This window comes from Podarcis melisellensis (assembly GCF_964234715.1).
Source record: "Podarcis melisellensis genome assembly, chromosome: 5".
NCBI lineage: Eukaryota > Metazoa > Chordata > Lepidosauria > Squamata > Lacertidae > Podarcis > Podarcis melisellensis.
The window spans coordinates 68,739,405-68,762,866 of NC_138537.1; the positions used below are offsets into that span (position 1 = coordinate 68,739,405).

Sequence of the window (23,462 nt, forward strand, 5' to 3'; positions counted from 1 at the left end):
AGAACTGGATATGGAACAACTGATTGGTTCAAAATTGGGAAAAGAGTATGACAAGGCTGTATATTGTCTCCCTGCTTATTTAACCTATATGCAGAATTCATCATGCGAAAGGCTGGGCTGGATGAATCCCAAGCCGGAATTAAGATTGCCGGAAGAAATATCAACAACCTCAGATATGCAGATGACACAACATTGATGGCAGAAAGTGAGGAGGAATTAAATAACCTTTTAATGAGGGTGAAAGAGGAGAGTGCAAAATATGGTCTGAAGCTCAACATCAAAAAACCGAAGATCATGGCCACTGGTCCCATCACCTCCTGGCAAATAGAAGGGGAAGAAATGGAGGCAGTGAGAGATTTTACTTTCTTGGGCTCAATGATCACTGCAGATGGTGACAGCAGCCACGAAATTAAAAGACGCCTGCTTCTTGGGAGAAAAGCAATGACAAACCTAGACAGCATCTTAAAAAGCAGAGACATCACCTTGCCAACAAAGGTCCGTATAGTTGAAGCTATGGTTTTCCCAGTAGTAATGTATGGAAGTGAGAGCTGGACCATCAAGAGGGCTGATCGCCAAAGAATTGATGCTTTTGAATTATGGTGCTGGAGGAGACTCTTGAGAGTCCCATGGACTGCAAGAAGATCAAACATGTCCATTCTTAAGCAAATCAGCCCTGAGTGCTCACTGGAAGGACAGATCCTGAAGCTGAGGCTCCAGTACTTTGGCCCCCTCATGAGAAGAGAAGACTCCCTGGGAAAGACCCTGATGTTGGGAAAGATGGAGGGCACAAGGAGAAGGGGAAGACAGAGGAGGAGATGGCTGGACAGTGTTCTTGCAGCTACCAGCATGAGTTTGACCAAACTGCGGGAGGCAGTGGAAGATAGGAGTGCCTGGCGTGCTCTGGTCCAACAACAACAACAAACAACAACATGCTTTCTGGCAAACGAGTAAATCTGCACATCCAAGTTTCTGAAGCCACGTCCATCCTTCGGCGGTTCAAAACATGCACTGAGCTTTAGGTTTAAGTTCTGCATAATGAGGTGTGTGCAAAGAAAGAAAGAAAGAAAGAAAGAGAGGAAAGGAGGGGCGGTTCCGAGTGCTGCTTTTTCGTGGGACGGGCACAAGAGCAGTAGCTGAAAAGAGCCATCTGTCTGCGCCGGGAAACAGCTGCAGCAGCTGGCAAAGCGCAGCCGGCTGCGCATGTCCCTCCCTCCGCCGCCGGCGCTTTTGTGCGCACATTTGTAGCCAAGCGAGGGCGGCCGGTGAGCCTGAGGGGGTTCCGTCCGCGGGAGAAGAAGCGGCGATCGGAACCTGGAGCTAGGGCAAGAGGCAGGAACTCCGCCCGGCTCCTTGTTTGGGGAGGAGCGCGCGGCAGTGGATGCGCCCCGGGCTCTGGGGAGGAGGAGGAGGAGGAACAAAAGGCTGGCCCAGGCGGCGCCCCTCGGCGCAGCTCCTCTCTCCAGAGCCGGCAGGGGATGCCGTCCCTCCGGTGAGTGAGTCCCCTCCTTTGGTGCTCCGCCTTTTGGGTCCGTCCCGCCGCCCTCGCTCCCCGCGTCTCCTGGCGAGCTGGCAGGAAGTGCTGCTGCTGCTGCCGCTGCTGCCTGAGTCTCGTCTCCATGCACCGGTTTACCGCGAAGAGCCACCGGGAAGGAGGTGAGGCAACAGGGGCCGCCTTGAGTTCCCCAGCTCTCGTGACTCCCGCAGCCCGCCGGGGATCGGAGGCCTGCCCTGGCGAGGGCAGCTGTTGGGGCTGAAGGGCAAGATCTCAGCCGTCGCCCCTGCAGACTTTCTTGGATGCGAGACGCTCGCTGGCTTGGCGAAGGGAACCTCGCGTTGGCATCCCGGCGCGCTTCATGCCTACTCGTAAGTAAACCCCACGGGGCTCATTGCAGCTGGCTGCCTAGGAAGGGGTGCTTGGGGTTGCAGCCTCACAGCAGGCTAGTCCATACATGTTTACTCGGAAGTAAGTTTCCTTCAGTGGGACTGAATTGGGTTCGTGTCCTATTGCATGCATGCATACTCTGAATGGGCAGCATGTGTGCGATCCAATATTTTTCCTTTAAAAAAACACCAAAACACCCCATTCCTGGTCGGAGACCAAAAGGCATTGTTAAATTAGGCATTGTTCCACGGTTTCCTTTGCATAGGTAGGGGAAGGTGTGGGTGCAATTCTCTGTGTGGGTCTCTAAGGCAGTCATCTCCATCCTGACCTCTCCAGATACCTTGGAGTACCAGTTCCCATCAGCCACAGCCAGTGGGGTCAGTGGTCAGGGGTGATGGGAGTTGTGGTCCAGAACATCTGGAGGGCACCAGGTTGGGGAAGGCTGCGTAGAGGGTATGAGCCTCACTTTGGAAGAGACACAGAGCGAAAGGTGCTGTGTTCAAAACCTAGGCACTCTCTTACATACAATGGTGTGTTAGTTTGTGGCCATCATCTAGAAATAACTAATGTGAATCTCAGTAGGATCTGCGTTTTTTTGTATGTGTGTTTAGGATCACACAGTGTGTTAAGTGGTGGTTAGTGCATGGCTAAAAGAATTCACATATGTATTATGGTTGGTGTTTTTACTCAGAGTAGAACTACTGAAGTTAATCAGCCTAACTTAGCCGTGTTCATTTATTTCAGTGGGCCTATTCTTAGTGAAACTTAGTGGAATGCCACCCTGTTCTGTTCTGATCTCTTGCCTCATGCCTACTGTTTTAAGCACTTCTTTGTTCACACAGTCAATGGGGCTGTCTTATTTCTCTGCAACAGCCTGATAATCCACAATGTTGCTAACTGGGGGGGGGGGGAAGCCACCTTCCTAGAAAATTGAGCCGTCTCTGCTTCATTTGCTTTCATTTTGACTCTTCAGCCTTTACCCTAAAAATATATACAGTATATCTTCCCAAAAATACCCTCAGGGAAAAAAGAAGAAAACATTCCACATCTCCCCGTGGGATCCCTGATGGAATCAGGACTCTTTAGTCTAGCACAAAAGCCTTGCAACCAGAGGAGGCAGTTCCTTCCATTAGGAAGGAAATAGGTTTGCTTTGCCTTGGGAGTTAGAAGGCCTGCACTGACTGGGAGCGATATTTAGCATTTTCGAGGCTTTCCCTGCTAGACTTGGCCATGTACCAAACCACGTTGTGTGCTTACTGCATGAGTCTTCTCCAAATGCAACTGTAATTTCTTTGCTTCACTTGCTATGCTGCAAGATACAAATGGACACGATCATAATAGAAAACCCTTACTGAGTCAGCACAGGCGGCTGTTGGTTTCCATGGCATGGCTTCTGCTTTTACTTAAATACAGTATAAATGGGTGCATCCAGACCTGTGATGTATTGCCCAATCTCCATCCCCTGACATGTCTCTGTCGCTCCTTTCTAGGTGAATTTTCTCACAGCAGCGCCTGCTTCTTCTTATAGAGCTCCTAACCCTAACCCTAACCCTAACCCTAACCCTAACCCTACTGCAATTGTTGTGGACCAGTCTTTCTGAACACTTCTTCTCTTCCCAGCCACTGACAGTGTTTGCACATAATGCTAAGCCAGCATCCGCCAGCCTTTTGGAGCCTGTGGGCACCTTTGGAGTTTTGAGAGAGTCTCATGGGCAATATTCCCTCTGGTTGCTTCTCTCTTCCACACCCCCCATGTTCCCCCTACAGAGAAAAAGAGATTTCCTTTGCATAGGTAGGGGAAGGTGTGGGTACAACTGGGGTCCAGGTAAAAGTAGGATCCCGTGGAATTAAAAACAAATCCTCTTGAATTCGCATAACTTTACAAGGAGACTCCAAAAAGCACACTGCAAGATGGAAGTTTACAATGGTAATAAGGCATTTTAGAGCCTGTGCCTACTATTAACGGGGGGGGGGGGGACATTGATCCTCCTGGATATTCATGACATAAGATGGCAGCAACACCATCAACAAATGACAGAAGTCATCTGTAGACAATAGAAGAGACCTATGATTTAACAGAGGTTTTGAGTGGATCCCTTGTAAAAAAAAAGTTATGAGGATCAAAAGGATTCATGTATCAAGGCCATGTTTTTTGCAGGTCATTCAATGGAGATGTGATTTCAGGGTGGTTTGGTGGGGATGGAGGGGAGGCAGGATCCATGGGGAGATTATTCCATTTCAATATTATTCAATTTACTGTGTAAATTGCACCTGCCTTAGTTCTCTGGCATTCCCTCTTTTCCCTCTCTGGCACTGTCTCCCTCTTGACTCCTGCAACACTCAGCTTGGTCTTCTTTGCCTCCCCTCCGATCACTGTTTTCCTCCCCCCCCCCCCGGCCGCTCAAACCCTTTCTCTCCTGCCCTTCTTAGTTGCTCCAGTTTCTGCTCAGGTGCCGCTCTGGGCCTTGAGAAGCATATAGAGCTGAAAGAGGAAGTGGGAAAGGGGACCACTCTTCCCATGCTTGCTTTCATCTGTATGTGCTTCACAAGAAGAAAGGTAACCCTTGCCCCTTCACCAGGAAGTGCGGAGGACAAGCAATAGAGTGTGCAGAAGCTTTGTGTGCACCAGGGAAAGTCTTCAAGGGTGCCATTGTGCCCGAGGGCATCATGTTGGGGACCCCATAAATATGGTTTAGTAAGCCACAATGTGCATAAGCTGTGTCCTGAGCACTCCTGCTTTGCGCCTGTCTTTGCACAAATGGGTAAACAAACCATGATGGGGATAGCTTACCACAGGGATCAGCAAACTTTTTCAGCAGGGGGCCAGTCCACTGTCCCTCAGACCTTGTGAGGGGCCAGACTATAATTTTTTTGGGAGGGGGGGGGAATGAACGAATTCCTATGCCCCACAAATAACCCAGAGATGCATTTTAAATAAAAGCATACATTCTACTCATGTAAAAACACACTGATTCCCGGACCGTCCGCGGGCCGGATTTAGAAGTTGATTGGGCCGGATCCGGCTCCAGGGTCTTCGTTTGCCTACCCATGGCTTAGCATGATGTCCAAGCCCAGGATCATGGTTGTGCTTGATTGTGGTTTAATAGGGTGAAACAAACCAAGATTATGGATTTGAATACCAGGCTATGCAGCTCAACTATCTCCATTGTGGTTTGTTTACTTGCTTGTGCAAGATGGAGGAAAGCAGCAGTGTTTGGACTGTGTGCACAAGTTAGTTTACTAAACCGTACTGAATGGCTTAGTGTAATGTGCAAACACTTGTCTTTTATTATCATAGACTTTTTTTAAAAAAGCAACAACATATTTTTGATGAACGCACATTGTTGCTGCTGTGTGCCTGGTGACCTATGCCTCTGTGTTAATTTTATCTGTTGAAAGGGAAGGACTCAGATCTCAGGCAGAAAACATACTTGGAAAGACATTTGATAAGAGGCCTTTTCTGTCCTTGGAGAGTCAGAATATTAGACAATACTGCACTGGCTTTGATAGAAGATTGCTTATTATGTTCTTCTTAAAGAGGCTGTACTGTCACCCCTTCACAATCCTCTCAAAGCTTCTCCCATTTTTTGGCTGTGGTTGGAATGTGTCTTTTTGTTGTTGTTGTAGCAGCATACAGTTTATATTTTACTGGCCTTGCATCTGTGGGTGTTCATATTCAGCATTATCCCCACCTAAGAGTGCCTCTCTTGTCATGTGGATAGTGCATCAATGGCATAATCAAGTGGGTGCTCTCCGCTGGTCTGGCAAACTGTCTGTTGTTTGTTCTACTCATTGCTTTCTGAAGCAGAAATCCTTGTGTGCTTAGCTACACCTGTGCATAAAAGACAGCAGTCACAAGCTTGCAAGGGTATCCTAGAGAGCAGCTGGGCTTCTGGTGTTTTGGCGCTCCAAATGTGGAGCTACTAATGTCTTGCCCTTGCTTAGACTGGGTTATGGAGCCTTTGCATGCCTGTATGTTAGTAGTAGTGGTAGTAAGTAAGTAAGTCCCTGGGTGGCTCCTAACAAAATATTAGAAACAATTTTGGCTTTAGACCTATAACAGTTACCAGAGAATAATTCTCCTTAAATTTCAGTGTAGGCTTACTTTTGAATAGGCATGTATAGGATTGCCCTGTTGATGACAGTTTTGTTCTAGAAATTTGTTTTTGTTGATAGAGAATTACTAGGGTTTCTTCTTGAGCGTTTGTGCTCTGCAAACAAATCCAGAATGGTCCAGAGTGGATCATTAGACTTCCTTTATTTGTTGCTTTTTCACAAAAAAGCCACAGAACCCCGTCACCAATTGTTATGTACAATTCTTATCCATGCATCTTTTAAAACCTTGTGTTCTTATTATGCAGTTACAACCACTGCTTTTCTCTCTCTCTCTGTGGGGGTACTCAAGGGTACACAGTACCAGAACCTTTATTTTCTAGTAGAAAAGTACAGGTTGCAATTATTTTGTTCTTGCAGTCATTCACGCTGGCATCTGATGGGTCTGCAGCCTGTAAGTTTTATCCAAGGAAGAGGGTTAGACAGGCACATCCATAGGGAGAGTCCAGCTCTCCCTCCCATTCACTGTGGATGCATATCTGAGGTATAAGTCTGAAAGTGGGAGCATAAGCAAATGTCCTGGAAGCAAATTAAAATGCACAAGGCATTAAGACTGGTGTCTGAAACAGGTATGTCCATATATGAGCTTCACGGTGCATTGTCTAGTGGCAGGCATTTTGCACATAGTTTCAAAGTCTAGAGAAGAGTTTTGGAATTAATTTCCAGTCTGCATGCCTCGCGTTGCACAAGGGCTCAGTAAACAAACACAAGACCTGTGTTGTTAAGGCTGCAAGCTTTTATAGCTGTTTGCTGAGGACCAACTTCAATGGGGATACAAATTAAGAATTTGAAGGTAGCATTTCCTTCTAACGACATATTATGTTTGCTTTATATAAAATTGCCATACATACATTACATTCTTTACAGATAAACTTAAGCAAAAAGGGGGGGTTGCTTGCAATGTAGAGACAGAGGCAAAGGGTTTCAAAGAGTCTGAAAATGAACAAGTGCAATTGCATGCATTTAGCTTATAGAAGAGGAGGATTGTGAATGGCAACTTGCAATTTTATAAACCAAAGCTTTCTTGCACTTCCTTCAGTATCTCAAAAAGGCAACTCTCCTGTAGTTTTAATAATATGCAGATGTATCCAAGCAAGAGGAGGTAGTTAATCAGCTGATAGCCCTGTGTATTGTAGGGGGAAAACACCCCACAACTTGTAGTGCTTACACATGTTTTGAAAAGTGTTTGATGTGGGTCAGTGGTGTGAAGTAGTACCTGAGCCCTGCTCCACGTTCCAGATCTTAGGAATATGTCATTTGTAAGTTTGCCTTCTGTTGTTGAACTGGGTAAAATTTCTGTAAAACCTTTCCCAATACAGTAGTTTCAAACAGAGCTTTCTGAACTTTTCATGTTGGTGATACAGTACTCTTTTTAAACAAGTGTCATTTTGCGAAACAGTAACTAAGTTTTACTAGGAAACAGGAGACTAAACTAACCCCTTTCCAGCCCTGGTAGGAGCAAGCTCTGGTTTTTTGTTTTATTAAAGATTTTGTTGATTTACAAAAGTGTACAATATATCTCTCTCGCGTTTTTTCTTCCCTTGTAACATTTTTACAAATCAGTTTCATTTGTGGAGACATTAGGAAGAAAAGGGGAAAGAGGTGGAGGAGGGGAAAGATGGGTGGGGGTGGGGTCGGGTGGCGATGTTTCTATTTTACTTACTATATGTAGGGTTTGGTGTGAGCGTTGCTTGTGCAGGTTCTTTGCTGTTCGCTTGTGTTCCTTTGGTGGTGAGAGAGGTTTGGTAAGCTCTGGCTTAAAGGAAGCAGTTTGTGTGGGAATGCCTTACTTTGCCAGAAGAGGTCCCTATTTGACAACTTATTGAAGTTTTTGATATGCTTTAAATAAAAATAGAACCGAGCTGTCCTGGTGTTAAATGCAATGGTAATGAATAAAATAATACAGCAATGATTAAAAGGTATAGATCTAGTATTAAAGTAGCTGTTGACTTTTGTGGTTCATATTGATGGCTTTGCTGTGCACCCTTTAGAGATTTTTAAAATATGAAGTGGTTTAGAAATGAGCTTTAGGTGTGGAAGGAAAACAGCAAATGATTGTGGATGAAAAGTGGTGGGAACCCACTGACCTTCTAGATGTTGCTGAACAGCGCCACCCGCGTCCCTCTACCCACAGCGCCACCCGCGTCCCTCTACCCACAGCGCCACCCGTGTCCCTCTACCCACAGCGCCACCCGCGTCCCTCTACCCACAGCGCCACCCGCGTCCCTCTACCCACAGCGCCACCCGTGTCCCATTCTTAGATGTGCTCATTCATATATCAGCTTGCGTCCCTATAATTCACAGAGAACCTAATGGCATGTACCATGCCAGAGGCACCTGAAAGTAAAAATAGTGTTTCTGATCTTAACCTGCCATATTTATGTCAACAAAAAGGCTTGTGGCACCTTAAAGATGGAGCAGATTTATTACGGCATAAGCATTTGTGCATCAGGGTGCACTTGGACCTTGGTGCATGAAAGCATATGCTACAATAAATGTGTTAAGGTGCCACAAATCTCAGTTGTTTTATTTTTTGTGGCAAACGACTAAGACAGCTACTTATTTGGAAGATGGCACGTTTATGACAACATCAAACAACTTGCACTGCTTGAAGGAGAAAGGCCTGTGGCAGAGATTTTGGCAGGAAACCCCCCCCCCCATTTGCATTATCTTTTTCAACCATCTTCTAAAACTTTTTAAACAAGCAGGCTTTTTAAAATCCCAAAACCCATTCACTCAGGGGACTGAATGGAGGCCTGGGGCTACTTGACCTTTACCGAAGTTAAAATGGTTACCAATGCAGGGGATTGTCCCATATTAGGTTGTTGTTGGTGCCTGTACGGCAAATTTGCGCGGTTTCCTTACAAACATTGTTTTTCAGAGCATAAGCGTCTCTCTCACCATGGAACAGAACTCTTGCAGACTTCCTTTCCTTAGGAAAGTTAATGCTGAGCTGTTTCCCCCTTTCCTCTTCAGCTCTCTGGTTTCACAAATAGCATTGTGGCAGCAAGAGTTAACAACAAAGATCTGTGAAAGGAAATCTCCACCACTTGGAAACAGCTTGGCAACAGTCCTCATTTGAAGAAGTGGGGGGGGGGTGAGAAGAGAAAATAAAATGAAAATACTGTAAATCCATTCTCTGGGCAGAATTGGCAACAACAGGAAAGAATCCCCCCCCCACCCGCGATTGTTGCAAAATTCTGCTTAGCTTTGAATTTTGCCTTTAAAAAAGGGGGGGGGGGCAATATCATGTGAACTTTTAGCTCTCTTCCTTTGTTGGCCTGCTGTGTCTTGCCCATTTTATCTCTTTGAAAGGACCGCTGTAAATCTCCACCACACATTCCTTGCAGGGGAAATTTTCTGATTTCTTATGCCATGCCTTTTAGTTTTCTTATCTTGGTGCTCAGAGTGACATATGCTTAAGCCTATCGAAAGCAAACCTAGGCCACAGCACCCTTAGCAGCCTGGCCAGTAAGGAGTTCCTGGGCCAAGCCAAAGTAAAATGAATTCCTATTGCCAGCTTGTAAGGAGCCAGTGTAGTTTGGCTAGTATCTTAACATCCATAGCATGAGCATTGTATTAACAGCCTTCCATGCCTTCAAACGTTACCATTTTCGGGCACTGCCTGGGTTCCCTTTACATTCCTCCTGATGTTTATTGGGCCGAATGCCTTTTCACTACTTTTCCTTTGGCTCAGTGGCCTCCTATAAATATTTGGCTTCTGCTTGGCAGCTGCAGTGCAGGTTGGCAGCGTTGTAGTAGGAGGAAGCATAATATTTAAAGAGCGTGTCCCATTTATGCATGGTTGCCACTTAATCCAATGCTTTCTCAGATGAAACTTGCTGACCGTAGAGAGAGACTCCGAAAGGTGAGGGATGTGATAATGTTAGGGTGGGCAAAGATATTTCGTAGCCCTACCTGGAGTTGCCAGGGACTGAACCTGCGATCACCTGCTTACAAATAATCGACTCTATGACTGAGCTAGCTGCAGACATTAAACAGTTTTCCACAGAAATGTTTTAGAAGCCAGTAGTGAAAAACGCCACAACGGTTTACTAGCAGAGCTGGCCCTACTATTAGGCAGAGTGAGGCCACTGCCTCATGAAGCTGATTTTGGGTGTCATGAAATAGTAGCAAATTATTGTTTTGATTGTTGTTGTTTCACTCCCAAGGTGAGATGCCTGTGAGATTTTTTTTTTCCATTTTGGGGGCCAAAATGTGAGTACTACACACCTTGACTGGGGGAGGGCACTTGGAATTTCTGCCTCAGGTAGGAAAATGTATTGGGCTGACTCTGCAAAAGAAACACCAAAGCAAAAGACATTCGGAAGATTTGTATATGTGGTGGGCCTCCTTAGGCAGGGCAAGATCTGTTTTGCTGGGTCTGGTCTGTGTGTGTGTGTGTGTGTGTGTATCTTCTCTCAGTCTCTGTTCTGATGTCTGCAGCTGAATCTGAAGAGAATCCTGAAACTGAACTTATATATTTATATTAGTTGGACCTGGAAGCTTTTGCTTTTCTTCCCTTGTGCTATGGTGCTGCTCTCTGTTTTAGTTTTTTTTTGGGTGGGGCAAAACTGCAGACTGCAGGTGAAAATGGATGGTGGATGAGACACGAGGAGTAATAAGCTTGGGGCTGCTTCGTGCATTCGGCGAAATAGTGGGAAAGGGATGCGCAACTGACGTGCTTCCAGGTATCGCGAAAGGAGAACGGGTGCATCTCTCCTGCAAAGTGATGCACATTTGGAACACTGACATCTTGCCAGAGAGGAGCTAACAGTTCCTTATGAAACTGCTGAGTCAACATTGTGCCAGCCATCTCAGGACCTGGTTCACTGCGGAAATGATTAGCAGTTCAGTGCAATAAGATGGATATATTTTAAAAATTGACTTGAAGTATTGTTGCATGTTAAGACTAATGGACCTCATATTACCTGCCAGGAGAGTGGTTAATACTAAATCAAGCAATTTCTGGTGCTTCCACCGACCTACACCGTAAGAAATGAGTCTTGAGTCTTTGCTCCAAGCAGATTGTAATTTAGATTTTTAAACAGTAGCGGAAGTGATAAGGGATATGCAGAAAAGTTATCGGCTAGGATGAAGCTGAATGAATGCAATCAAGTGCAGTTGCACGTAGGCTATTTTCCATTAGCATCTCCCTTTTCAAAGAGAGAAGCTTTTATTAATTCTCCTCACTTCTCCAAATACTCAAGGCTGCCTATGCTTTTGAAAAACAAGATGAAAACCATAGACATCAGTATGCAGCCCCTGTAAAGCCAGCCAGTCGAAGTAGATAATGACACATTCTTATGTGATTGTATACCAGTCCCTGCCTGTTTAATTTTATATACTGATAGTTGGGTGGGAATAAAATATTTTAGTAATTACCTTGAGAGTGTTGGAGCATTTCAAGGAAAGAACAACCAGCAGTCAATTCCTTGTTTTACGGATTCTGCTTTTCCTCCTGGATTGGTGGTTGCTGAGACATCTCCTGAAAAGGAGAATAAACGCGAAAAGCGAATGATGGCAGAAAGCTACATCTAGAAAAGCATCCCTGTCAGGGGAGATGGTGGTGTTTCTCAAAGGTGCAGAAGAAGCCCGTCCAGCGGTTCGATTCCTGAGCTGAGAAATCTGCGCTTTCCTCATCTTCTGTAGGAAACCTTGTCCTGCTTTGGCAGTCTCTCTAGCCTGTGGTCTCCTAGTGCCTTGTGGCTTTGGTTGCCAGGAATCCCAAGCTTTTCATTGGCAGAGAAGCCCACTGAGCTGGCCCTCTTTTTATATAAAGCCCACCCCCACACCCTCCAGCACACAGACAGCCGAGGCTGTTCTGCTCAGAGTGTGCAGATTCCCGGGGCTCTGCCGGCCCCTGTTTTCATTGGCAAACGGGATAGGATTTTTGATCTCTCGAAAACAAAAGTGCTACAGTCTCTCGGCTTCGGCTGAGAAGACTCTGCTGCAGCAATTGTTTTGCCCCCCCCCACCCCCAGAGATGGTTTTAACTGCTTAGCCACCGAAGTAGCAGCGGCGACAGCAGCAGCAAAGCCTTTGATGGAACGTCCTGAGAATTTGCAGAGAGAAAGGAGGGAAGAAGCTCCCTTTTAAATCGCTCCCGAGAAAGTTGGGCGGCATCGTTTGAATCGCCGAAGTTTATGTATTTATTTATTGTTGTTCTTCAGTGCACCGGGAAAAGGATACTGGATGCGCTCCCTTTATTCCTCAAGTCAGGTATCTTCGGAATTTTCTCCTCTCTGCTGTTCTCTTTTATGGTTCGAAACCCTCTCCTCCCACACTCTGGGATGGAAAAAGGGTCAGTTCTTCCATGGATGTAGAAATCTTTGATACCTGTCCCTCTTCATCTCAGCTCCTCACTTACTGATTTCTGTGGCTATTTAGTAGGCTTGTTTGTTTATATATCTATAAAAGCAAATCAGAAATGTCAGGTGCTTAGCCCTTGGATTTTCTATTTTAATTCTCAGGTTTGTGGAAGGTGCCTTACATTCTTGGGTGTTGCATGTTGTCTTGATGCTGTTGAAATGCAATTTGCTTTGAGCATTGAGGAGCACATTGGAAACATAAAAAATTTGCTACCTTTCTGCACCAATGTGTCTTTTTTAAGCTATATGAAACAAAAGTAATCTTTCACAAACTGGAGATTGACTTTTAAAAAAGAAAGAAATCAAGCAGATCAATACGTATCGTTTATATACAGCTTTAGGTTGTTCAATGTATTATCTAGACTTTTAAAAAAGCAAGCAAGCAAGCAGATCAATAGGTAACGTTTATATACAGCTTTAGGTTGTTCAGTGTATTACCTAGATAAAAACCCTGATATATGACCAACAGGAAGTTATGAATGTTGGGCTTATCTGTGGAATGGAAAATTATTCTCTCTGTAATCAAGGAGGGACTACTCCCCCCCTTTTTCTGTTATTGTTTTTGAAGCTAGGATTCTGAGAATTCTAATTTGGAACTTGTGGACAATAAAAAATGTCATTGAGACCCTAGGTGGGCAGTATGTGGTGCGTCCTCGCTATCTCTGTTTTTCTTTTATTTTTCTTAAGGACTAGCATGCTGATCTGGAAGTGAATGCTGCTGACAGTGGAATGCGATTCCAAGTGCGCTTAGAATTAAAGCCATAGTTTTATTTCTTCTCGTGCCAGATTTGGAAAACTCCCATGCAGCAAGTTTCTTTGGCAGTCTCCCAAGTCTATTTGTGCCTCCCATGGCTTGTTTGTAAGCCTAACGGTTTTCAAGACAGTATACTCTAGCAAATGGGGGTGGGGAACCCATTGTTTCCCTGGCAGAGGCTAAAGGCACTTTGTGGTGAAAAGGGGAAGGAAAGGCCTTGTGTGATGTTATGCTGAATGGTTTATTTGTTTTTTAAATGCTTGATTGTTCATACTTGCATCTGTACATCAAATACATATCTTCCTTATTTTACATAAGTCAGTTTTATCAAAATGAAAACCCAACAAAAGAATATAAGTCCTCCTACAATATATTTAGTAAATAAGTTTGACTTCCTGTCCTTTCCCAATTTTTCCACTCTAATAAACCTATTGCCTCATGAAACAATAATTCTGTTTTCTCCCTTTTATATGCCGAATGTTTTAAGGGATGGACTTAGGGCCAGGTCCTTTTCAGTGATGGCTCCAACCTGGTGGAATGCTCTGTCCCATGAGACTAGGGCCCTACGGGCCTGTAAGACAGAGCTATTCCACCTGGCCTTTAATTTGAATTCAGCCTGATCTTTGATTTTCCCTTTCTCCTCCCCTCCCCTTTTATGAAGATTACTCGTTCTGAGACCCCACAGCTAATTCTCCCCTGGCCTCCTCGCTGGCCCACGTAGGACTAATTCAACCAGCTAGCCCTGGTGACTATCTAATGTTTATTGGATAGATTTCCCCCAAATTGATTTTTGAACTTTGAATTTTATTGCCATTCCTGCATTTATGCTGTATTTTATGCTGCTTCTATGTTGTATTAAAATTAAGTGTTTTAAATTTGTTGTTAGCTGCCCTGAGCCCGGTTTTCTGAACCGGGAAGGGCGGGGTATAAATAAAAAAAATATTATTATTAGGCTGCAATCGTGTATCCCAGGAGTAAGCCCCCATTGAACTCAATGGAGCTTATACCTGAATATGTTGTTATAGGATTGTGCTGTTAGTTAGCTCGGAGGGCATCAGAACATTTTGCATAGCCATGTGCAGCCCATGAGCCTGTTTGAAACCTTCAGAATGAGGGTAGGGGAAGGTTTGAAATGGGTTTGTGTCCCGGGAGTGGCTTCATTGGTCTGCTGTAGCAAAAGCAACCTTATAGCTGCAGCTGGTTTACTGTGTTATATACAAATCATATCCACACCATGGCTTCCCCCAAGGAATCCTGGGAACTGCAGTTTATGAAGAGTGCTGGGGATAGTAGTTCTCTGAGGGGGTAAACCACAGATCCCAGGATTGTTTGGGGGAAGTGACGTGCTTCACATGTGTGGTACGGATGTGACCCCAAGGTTTTTGTGGGCTAGAAACTTGCCCCATCTTCATCAAAGATGTTTGAAGTAGTTTTCTTTCTACTCTCTCTTGTATTGCTCAAACCATTGGCTTACCTTTTGTATGGGAGAAAAAAAAAACCTATGTGTGTAGGACAATGGACCTACCCCAGCAAACACTTGATGCATGTGATATAGTAGGATAGTGGTTTTCATCTTTTTCAAGTCCACGTCTTTCTTGACAAGCTACATTCTTTCTGCGGCTTCCTTGTGGAAGCCACTTATACTGGGATGCGGGTGTCACTGTGGTCTAAACCACTGAGCCTCCTGGACTTGCCAATCAGAAGGTTGGCGGTTCAAATCCCTGCAATGGAGTGAGCTCCGGTTGCTCTGTCCCAGTTCCTGCCAACCTAGCAGTTTGAAAGCACACCAGTGCAAGTATATAAATCGGTACCACTATGGCTTCCATCACAGTGTTCTGTTGCACCAGAAGCGGTTTAGTCATGTTGGCCACATGACCCGGAAAACTGTCTGTGGACAAATGCCACCTCCCTCGGCCTGAAAGCGAGATGAGCGCCGCAACCCTATTATCACCTCTGACTGGACTTAACCGCACAGTGGTCCTTTACCTTTTACCTTTTTACACTGGGGTTCCATTATGGGATGCTTTCACCTTGAGCAAATAGACTCTTCCTACCCTTGCTGTCGGCAAACTGTAACAATGAAGTCACAGCTGACAAGAGGAAGCTCTGGTCCCTACGTTTTTTTTTTGGCTTCCTTAACCAGGCAGCCAAGAATGATGCCTAGGAACTCAGACTTCCCCTAACTGGTGCCCTCAAGATTTTGCTGGACTACAACTTCTATCATCCCTGACCATTGGCCATGCTAGATTGGACTGATGGGAGCTGGAGTGCAGCAATATCTGGTAGAAAAAAGGATGAGGTAACTGGAGAACCGAAGTTTCCTGAACAACGTCTACGGGGCTGCTGTTTTCTTTTGTTTGTGTTTGGCATGTACGAGGTCTAATTTTTGAAAAGAGGAGTCCTGGGGTTTGGGCTTTTATGGCGCTCCCTCTGCTTCATCTGCAAGCCCTACCACACCCTAGATGTGTGAGGTGGGAATGCAGCCTGCATCTTCAGAAGCCCTTAGGTTGGTTCATGCGTGCCTCGGCTAGTCTTGACATTGGTAATGGGTATCAGGACTGAGGTCTGGCTCAAATTAAGCCCTGGATGTTGAGTAGAACTCTAAAATTACACTTCTTCAGGCACTGAGACGTGTCTATTATGGAGGGTGTGCTGCCAGCTGTCTGACGGGATCAGCCTTTGTGTTCCTAACCCGGCTCCAAACCATGCCTTGTCACAGAACTATTGTTAAGAGGCTGCTATAAGGAGCTATAAGGCAGTCTGTCTGTCTGCCTCTGGATGTCTTTCTGTCTTGTTTTCAGTAATTTGGTGGAGTAGTGAAGCAATCTTAAGCTTGCATGTGCCAGAAAAGTAATTGGCACATGTGCTCCCCTACCCAGATTAGGCCACGCCCAAATCTAGTCACACGCAGAGGAAGTTTGTCCCAGCTCAGGAGGAAACAGTTAGTTTTCTCCTGGTTGGTATGAAGCATCCCTTAGCATGTCTATTCTAGGAATGTTGTACTTGACTGCTAGGTGTTTCATATCCCACTGTGGGTGGGTGGGGGGCACTCCCATGCGTGCAGGGCAGGGGTAGCCCTGTTTGTTATCAGTATTAACCCACATGGCCAAATATGATACCAAGCATGACTTCATCTTGCTATCTGGCCTGATCCTGGATTGGGTGGGATTACTCAAGGAGGTATATAGAATGGCAGCAAAGTTGAGAAATGTATACTGCAAAGTATACAGCTGGGCAAGGAGAGGATGGGGGGGGCATCATTTGCCCCCTCCAAAATCACAACTTTCTTTTTGTCCTGAGAATGTCCAAACATTCAGCCACAGCCCTAATTCACTGTACAGTGGTACCTCGGGTTAAGAACTTAATTCATTCTGGAGGTCCGTTCTTAACCTGAAACTGTTCTTAACCTGAGGTACCACTTTAGCTAATGGGGCCTCCCGCTGCCGCTGTGCGAAGCAAAGTTCTTAACCCGAGGTACTATTTCTGGGTTAGCGGAGTCTGTAACCTGAAGTGTCTGTAACCCGAGGTACCACTGTACAGAAATTAACACAAGGTGGGACTGTCAAATCCACTTATTTACTTTTGCTGTCATTTTGAAAACTGCTGTTACTGAAACAAGCAGACTGAGGATTGTGGCATAGGTTGCATTTTTTAAAAATTCAGACTTTGTTTACATACAAATGTATTTCTAAGCTGCATAACATTTTAAACATCTGTAAAACGAAAACACTAAAACAATGTAATAAAAGCTGAGAGGAAAAACAGAAGTCCAGAGGTCTTCAGGGGTCCAGTCTTATGGATCAGAGAAAGCCTTTGCGCATATGCCTTTACAAGACTCCTAAAGCAAACAATTGAAGGTGTTTCTCTTTTATATACAAATATGATCTCCAGTTTATTTACAAATATGATCTTAATGGATGTTTGACTTTGGAAACCATGATGTTTCCAATCTATTATGTAACGTTAAAGAAGTATTTGTAATTCATGATTTTGAATCGGGTATGCGCCCCAAATGCTATTTAACCAGGAAAAATAAATATTGGGAGGAATCGACTTGGTTCTCTGTTTTGCCAGTTTCCCCTCTGCTTTGGCAGAGACTGTGGCAATGGGGATGGATCGGCTAAGATAATCTCTGCTCTTCTGTTTGTTCTCCTGTTGGTTCAAGCAACCTCGTCTCCCAGAATCGCAGAATAGGTACAACCCAATGAAAACAATACATGTAAAATCATGCTAGTTACATAAATTTCCGACCTTATGCATATGTGCCCCATTGCATTCAACGAAATCTTACCTGCATATAAGACAGCACAGTGCAGGATTGCAACCTCCCTCAAGATCCCTTGAAATTAGTGGAGCTTATTTCTGAGTAGACATGTATGGGATTGCATTAGATGCATGCTCAACTTAAGGAGATTGACATTTTTATGGCATTCAGTGTCGCAAAATGTGGAATTGTCTGCTAGGATAGATAGTTTATAATAATAATAATAATAATAATAATAATAATAATAATAATAATGAGGCAGATGATGGAGGATTGGCTGCTATTAGTCTTGATAGCTAAATAGAAGCCTCCATCATCACAGGCAGACCCTGCTTGTCATCTTCCCAAAAGCAATTGGATAGCAATTGTTGGAAATGCCATTTCAGTGTTTTGTATACCAAACAGATCACGGCGCTTTGCAAGGGAGGTCCTCCTTCCTGCCAGTAATACCCATTAGGATATCTCTTCTGTGCAAGGTAAGAATTGTGTATTTTCTGTGGTGGCACCTAAACATCTCTGTTGTCTTTTTGAGATGAGCATAAACAGTTGTGGACTGTAAAGTGGGACGTCTGCTAAAACCTTTGTTTGCACTGGGCAGGGTGGTGTGCAGGGTTAAAGAGCCCTTGTGCTTTGGCAGCTCCCAGAGAGATGCATAATGAGACGTGGTGTTTGGGAAGCTCACAAGGACTTCAGTTGTTGTCTCCTGCAGTTATATGCTGCTGGCCAGCTCGTATTTTCCATTGCAAGTCTTGGCCTTCTTCCACCTCACTCACCTTCTTTCATGCTCATAGCTCCTAGAAACCTTATTGACATTTATATTCTAACTTTCCTCAAAGAACTTCAAGGGGGTACACACGCATGGTTCTCTGTATCTCCATTTTGTCCTCAAAAGGCTGAGAGACTTTGGGCAAATGGCCCAAAGTCACACAGCCAGCTTTGTGGCAGAATGGGGATTTGAACTCTTGACCTCTTGGGTCCTAACCTGACACTTTAACCACTATACCACATTGGCTGTCCTGATGGGAGTTGCAGTCCAACAACTTTTTGAGGACCACAGATTCCCCATCTCTCCTGTAAAGGCTGTTAATCTGACAAAAATACAGTTGTACCTTGGTTGACGAATGCCTTAGCAGTTGAACGTTTTGACTCCTGAAAGCTGCAAACCCAGAAGTGAGTGTTCTGGTTTGTAAATGTTCTTTCGGAAACCAAACATCCGGCAGGTCTCCTGTGGCCGATTGGAAGCCGCGCCTTTTGGAAGTCGAAGGGACTTCCGGAACGGCTTCCTTTCGGCTTCCAAGGTACGGCTGTAAATCCAAAGTTAGGTATTGGAATAAAAAAACTGTAGTGAAAGGGGCATAGATCGCCTCGTCTTCTGTTTTAAGGCCAGCCCATCAACACATCCCCTCCTGCCTGTGACACACCTAGATTGAGGTTGCGGTGTACCATATTTGGAGAGCAACTGTACCCCTAAGGCTGCTGGAGGAACGATTGGCTGTAGGTGACAGAAAAGCTGTGTGTCACAGGGAAAGGCAGAAGCCCCCTCCCTTTCTCTCTTCGCACCTCCAAATACAGTGGAACTGAAATAGAACTGGTCAGGCTTCCCACCCCCAAATTTCTCTCCGTGCTGCTCCCTGTCCAGTTACTAGCAGGTAGATGGTTCCGAAGTAAGTTTTATTTGGGTGGTTGCTAGGCTGCATGTGTATAATCTGGCCATGGGTAAGAACAACCTCTGTGAGTTGACGAGAGCCTTCCGATAATAAGCATACAGTATTGCCTTTCTGGGCTAACCTCAGATTGCACTGCAGCAGCTCCAAGCAAAACTGGAGAGCGCCAGGGTCTGCTGCCCTAAAACAGGGAGGGAGATTTTTGCTGAACTGCTTTGTGATGTTCATCTGGTCCCCATTAACTGGTCTAGTGCTACTAGTCACATAGGATAAAAAACAACCAGAGGTGGATCAGGGGCTTAATTCTATTTTGTAAAGTATTGTATTCATGTATTCAGAATGGCCATGTACTGCATTTAATAACTTGCCCCATCGCCATAGACGATCATGAATCCCATACAGGGGAATGAGCAGGCTGGTGGAGGCAATGGTTTTTGTTTTGCTTTTAAGAAACATACTTTGCAGGGCACTCCCCCCCCCCACTTACAGACTGTGCTCTCAGGTGTCTTAATTCTTTCAGTGTGGAAATATTATGAGTGTCTTGTAAACATGGTCGTTGCTGTTTTCAGGATTCTCTAAATTGGCAGGAGGAATGGTGGTTTTTGCTACGAATAGAACAAAATCATAGTCTTGAGTTTCCAAATATACATCCTTTTGTATGCTGTGTGCTTTTCCCCAGGCCAAAGCTTACACACGAGTGTTTCTTGTTATCTTAAGTGCTATGTAGCGTTTGGGTTTTGCCTGGGTGTTTCCTCTTATACTGGGTCGAAAACCTCATACTGATCCTTAGGTTCTTTCCCTTCTCTTGGCTTCTGTACGAAGAGATTTCTGGTCACCACGAAGAGCAGCTCTTTGCAGCTATAGATAACCACTTCATTCTTCTTCTTTTATGCAGAGGCATCAATAGATGTGGTGCCTGTAGAATCAACATGAGCAAAAACACACCAAACCCAGTTTTGTGGTTTCACACACACCCTCTCTTTCTTGACCCAAAGCACATCACAAGATTGTGGGGTGATAAGATGCATGCCATCCATAGCTCTTTAGAGGAGCAGTGAGATACGAAAGAAATGGCAACCCGCTATTTATTGTGTTATGACACCATAATTAGGGGCCTCTCCAAATTTTCCTTGTATTTGTGCATTCATGATGATTTGTTCATGTGATAGTATTGGGTAGATTATACATGATCCTGCTTTCAAAATTGTTTGCTTTTGCAAAAGCTTTGGGAGCAGAGACACTGCTTCATTTCTAACCAGTGCATGCCCTGTGGCTTCCTGCTGAAATCCCGTAATTTTTCATACTGCAAACGTCCCCAGGTTTTGTTTTTTTTGTCTCGCTTTTGTTGCACAAGGGTGCTCCTCCAGACCTCAATAATGTGATAACACTGGGGGGAGAGCATAGCAGAACAAATAATGAAATGAAATGATGTGTGGATAATACAGTATGAAACTACCACGAATTATTGCAGTTGCATCAGTGGCATGCTGCAGAATTTACCTTAAAAACCCACCTATCTAGAGGGGCCCAAGTCAATTTTTAACGTGTATTTCTCTGCTATTAAAAGAATACTTATGGTCCAAAAACTCTAGTGGTTGTCTCCACCATGGGGGAGGGGGGAATATCCATTTTTAAATTTATCCCAGGATATTCAAGCTGTTCACAACTACCCACTACTCTGTTCCCTTACAATTCAATTTTTGCTGTTAATTGCATGGCTTCAGATGCTTCTCAGATAAAACTGAATTCTGGGCTATAGGATCCCTATTGCAACCCCTGAAATTGGCCCCAAGCAAGTTTTAGGAATAGACCATTAGTTCCTTTTTAAAATGTGGGCAATAGCCTGCTTCAGAACAATATTTTAATGGATGCTTGGAGAAGCTACTGGAAATCGAGGCTTTAAAACTCCATTTGGCTTAAGTACTCATGTTTCACTGTGCATAACAGTAATAAATTTGGGGGGAAGAAATTTAATCTCCCTCTTCATGTAAACACACTGAGGTTCTAATAAGCCATCTAGATTCCTTGGTTTTTGGCAAGCAGCTTCTTCCTTTGCACATATTTGATGAAAATTATATCTGTTATGTCTAGGTTTCCACCATTTCTCCTTACACTGAAAACAGATGTTGTTAATAATATTTCCTCAGCAGTGCATGCCTCTGTTAAGTTAGTTCACAATTCCAATTATCATTGTGCGATATCCCTTCTATCTTCTTGAAGCAATAGCTGCTTCAGTTAAGTTGCCCAGTACAGTTATACTGGTAGATATAGTTTAGTTTAGAGTAATTTAGAAGCACAGAATTTGTAGAGTCGGAAGGGATAACAAATTTGGCCCTCCAGCTGTTTTGGGACTACAATTCCCATCATCCTTGACCACTGGTCCTGTTAGCTAGGGATGATGGGAGTTGTAGTCCAAAAACAGCTGGATGGCCAAGTTTGGCCACCACTGGCACTATGAGGATAATTTAGTCCAACCCCCTGCAATGCAGGTATCACTTGCCCAACTTGGAGCTTGAACCCACACCCTGACACTAAGAGTCTCATGCTGTACCAGCCAAGCTATACCAGCCACAAGAACACTTGGCAGCAGTGGGATTCAAACCCACACCTCCAGAGACTTGCCCCATAAGATAGTCTCTCTTCCCATTGACATATTATTATAGTATGAAATAACTGCATGCACCCTATTGTCATTTTAAACGTGAAAAAATAACTCCCAAGTTCTACCCTAATGTTTCTCTTCAAGGCAACTAGAACAGCATGGGGTTGTTTTAATTTCAGCCCGGCAATTGCAGAGCCTTGCTTGACAGCCTCCACTGCAGATTTTATTTGGTGAATTCAGCCCTGTATATAGGCTGGAGGGTTTTCAGGGATATAAATTGTTAAGCTGTGGGTGAACATGTCAGACAACACAGCGATTCTTCAAACAGCTCTTGTTTATTCACAGGCCAGAACAGAACTGAACTGAAGGGTTCAGCTAGCCTGCTTATATAGAGGTCCACTAGAACGCAACAGTAACCATTTTCTGTAACTATCCAATCACTGAATGTCACTTTCAATCCCTTATTTGTATATGTGGACCTGAGTGAAAACTATCTACAGTATCCCCCTGTAGGGTGAGAACTTCAGTACATAACATATATATTGGTCTAATGAGTAACAACTAAACAAACCTCTATTATCTTGCAGCTGTGCAAAATTTCCTTTGCTGTGCAGTCAAGGTAATTCTCAATTAATTTATGGCTCAGTGAAATTTCTAAGGTTTAACGTATGACCTACTGGGCTGCGAGCCTATGTACGAGGAGGATACTTAATGTGTTACTGCTTTACCAAAGACAAAGGATTGCTGTAAGGCATTTCAGTCTCATTAATGCCTGATTTGCTGTTGTCAAAAACACTCAGCTCATCTACCAGGCAGACTCTGCTTCTGTGCTGCACAGTCTGAAAGCCCCTTAGTGCCCAGTTTAAGAGGTCTTGGCTGCTGTTGACTAGTTTCTTCTTCATTTATTCTATTCTCCGTTTGCAAGATTGGATTATGGTGCATCTGCTATATGTAAGAGTTTTATGACTTAAGTGTAGTGCAGTAGGATGGAGCAGGGCCTCTGTGTGGGAGACCCTGCTTTGTCACAGAGCACCTCGTGTGCAAAACAGCACGTGCTCAGATGTGAGCTCTAGGGAGACTCGAGGAATTTGGTCTTTGCAAATTGCTTTGCAAAAAGACCTGATCTGCTCTTCTCAGACTATAACGCACGGGTCGGAACATAGCTGTCGGGACCATGTTCTAAAGTGTAGCTAGGCAATGAAGCAGCTGTTAGAGTATTGGAAAGCTCTGAAGCGCATAGCCCGCTGTTTGAAAGGGATTTTGCACTACAGGCTGAGGTTCTCCAGTCAGAAGACTGGTGGTCTTGAAATCTTTGCAGATGCTCGTTTTGGAAGTGGCACCACGGGTGGTACAAGCACTTCTGGAGTATGCTATGTGTACAGTGGTTGTCTGTTTGACTGGCTGTGCAAGAAGCATGACAGTAAGCCTAAGTTCCTGTGAAGCAGAACTCAATGCTCTGTCATTTTCACTCATGGATTGTGAATGGTTGATGCAACTGTTTCAGGACATCAGAGTTTCTGTAAAATGTCCTATAAAAGTGTATCAAGACGATAGATCCTGTTTGACTTTGTTGAACTCAGAGTTGCAAGCAAAGAACTAAGTACTTGCAGATTAAGCTACATCGTGCAAGGGAGTGTATTCAGAAAGGACTGATTCAGGTGTCCTACATGCCAGGAAATGAAATTCCTGCTGATCTGTTGTCTAAGGTTGTTAACAGAGAACAACTTAAGGTTTATGTACAGAGGTTGCAATTGGGTTGAACCACAGGTACTACAGGTTATGCGGAAAGGGGGAGAATGTTAGGATATTTCC

General features: G+C 44.4%; 1 protein-coding gene and 1 long non-coding RNA gene across 4 annotated transcripts in view; one reads left to right on the top strand and one right to left on the bottom strand.

The window, feature by feature from the left end:
* Window positions 1–1,393: 1,393 nt before the first annotated feature.
* Window positions 1,394–23,462, top strand: part of PALD1 (phosphatase domain containing paladin 1) — a 110,703-nt gene continuing 88,634 nt past the window's right edge. Inside the window, exon 1 of one of the 3 annotated variants that reach the window (XM_081913089.1) lies at window positions 1,394–1,863. The gene's annotated coding sequence lies outside the window, so the exon portion shown is untranslated. Of the gene's footprint in view, window positions 1,864–9,689; window positions 9,864–11,821; window positions 12,218–23,462 lie in introns of those variants that run through there. The other 2 variants (XM_081913090.1, XM_081913088.1) reach the window with 2 other exon arrangements.
* LOC309370946 lies at window positions 6,133–11,634 on the bottom strand. Its single transcript, XR_014168753.1, has 3 exons — window positions 11,381–11,634; window positions 8,897–9,068; window positions 6,133–7,718 (listed from the first exon to the last, which is right to left on the bottom strand). It is a non-coding gene; the product is annotated as an uncharacterized lncRNA (long non-coding RNA).